Source organism: Corvus cornix, chromosome 20 (genome assembly GCF_000738735.6).
Source record: "Corvus cornix cornix isolate S_Up_H32 chromosome 20, ASM73873v5, whole genome shotgun sequence".
NCBI lineage: Eukaryota > Metazoa > Chordata > Aves > Passeriformes > Corvidae > Corvus > Corvus cornix.
Window position 1 is genome coordinate 9,571,233 of NC_046349.1, and position 2,304 is coordinate 9,573,536.

Here is a 2,304-nt window from a genome sequence, read left to right on the forward strand (position 1 = left end):
TGGGCCAGAGCACCTGGGATTATTCCTGTGCACCAAACACAAACATCCCTTGTTACCTCCGGAGAACACAGGCAGGCTTTTCTCAGAGTGAGGTGAAAGGATCAGGCTAATAGCAACCCCAATTATAACGTCTGAAGAAATAAAATCAAAATATAGAGAGAAAAACTGCCCTTTGAGTGACAGCTCAGAGCCCTCCATCCCTGCTTGGGAAGCGAAAGCTTCAAATGAGAATTTACCAACTTTTGTAGACATAATACAGCTGCTCTCTTTGAACCCTCACCTGTTGCACAGCTTTCTGCTTACAAATTGTGTATTTTCCCTAGAATAATGTATCGCTAGATACTAAAATTTTACTTTTGGACCTTATTTGCATCTCATAAAATGTATTTGTGCTTTTGCTGTTGCAAAGCTGGAATCCAGTGCACTGCTTTGATTCCTGTCCTTTCCGTAAAGCACCAGGAACCCGCAGCCAGCAGCACTCAGAAGCGCTGGCCACGGCGCCGTGCTGCCATTGCCATTGTCTCCATTGCCATCTAGTGGCACCTTCCCCAGTCCCACCTGGCCCTGCACAAAATCCTGACCCAGCAGGGTCTGACCCTTGGAAAAAAGGGGGGGTTCTTCCTTTTGCTGAAATCAAATCATGCCAGTCACGTTCTGTTTGTTTGGTTTGTTTCTTTTTCCTTCCTCTGTTCTATGAAACTAAGTGTAAAAAGTGAATTGCCGGCATTTGCTCCCATTCCTGTCTCTGGCACCAAGGCAGGAGGGCTGCAGGGATGGGGCAAGGGAAGCCAAAGCTGCTGGGACAGGGAGGCATCGAGGCTCTTCTGCACATCCAGGCGTAGGAGAGACCACGGCAGCAGGAGAAGGGTGGGAAGCTCTGCAGAACCATCTGTGTGCCACTCAAAGCTTTTATTTACTGGCATTTTACAACCACCAGGATGCTTCCAAACAAACTCCTCAGCAGAGAGAAAAACAGCTCATCAACTGCCTGGGATGTTGCCCACAATAAATAACATCCAGTTCCTCCTGCCTGCCCTCCCTCTGGGCGCTCATTTGTTTCACTTCCCCACGGTGTCTCCTCGACACCAACCACGGTTTGTTTGCATTTTCCAGCAGCGAGAATCGCCCTGAGCAAACCACAGGTGACACAGAACTTCTGACCTTATTGACCCGGTGCAGGGCTGGCAGACACTCCACGGCTTAAGAGGGTTGGTTGGTCTGTGGATGGAGAAGGGAAATGATTCTTCTTCCCCAGCAACCACAAACCTCTCCTTGCCCTCAGAAGCAAGAATCCTCTGTTTCAGGAGGAGAGGGTAAGTCAGCAGGAGACACCAACCCACAGGGCCTCGATGTCACCTGATGCCTGAAGCTCCTGTAGCCATGAGGGGCTTTATTAACACTACAAATAAACACAAACCTGAGTTCCAACTCTCCTCCCAGGAGATCCCACGATGACCTTGCAGCAAATGGCACCATGGAGTCACCCCTGCCAAGAACGGCGGCTGGGAAAGGGTGACAACCGATGAAAAACACGCACACAAGTACCTGTGAAATAGTGGTTATATTTCTATGCTTTTATAGCAATATAATACTTCATATCAGACTGGGAAACATACTTCCAAGTATTTTAAGTTACCTGTACACCTGTACAGCCTGCTTATGGAACAGGAATGCCATGCTGCTGCTTACTAAACTCCTTGACTTACCAGTCCCACAGCAACATCATAAATGCCCAGAATCCCACGAGCTTTTGTTTAGCTCTGGAAACAACACACTCAGATAAAGCTCGTTTCATGAACACTAAAATTGCATTGCAATATCCATATATATATATATATATACACACATATATATACATATATATATATATATATATAAAGAAAAACTTCTACCTTCCATAAATACATCAATCATAAAATATGCTCCCAAAATACATTCATGCATTTCCCCATCTAAGATCCCTGCTTGTACCCAAAGTGTCTAAGCTGGGAAGGGCAAGGCCTGGATTCAGGCTCATGTTTGCAGGTGGCTCTAGACCCAGATGAAGGTGCTGGGGTGGTGTTGGGGTTGCAGCAGTGGGTCTAATCCTGCCTCCCTGGAAAAACAGGGCTCTCCTGCACATCTCCTGTGCCCCATCAAAGCTGCACCAGCTGCCCATCCATAAGCAGCCAAAAGCCACCATCCATCTTGCCCTTATCACTTTTAGTCTTTCCAGCAGTTACTAGAGATAGAAATGGAAAAATGGAAAAGTTTGGGTTGGGAGGGCTTAAAAGATCATCTTGTTTCAACCCCCTGCTGTGGGCA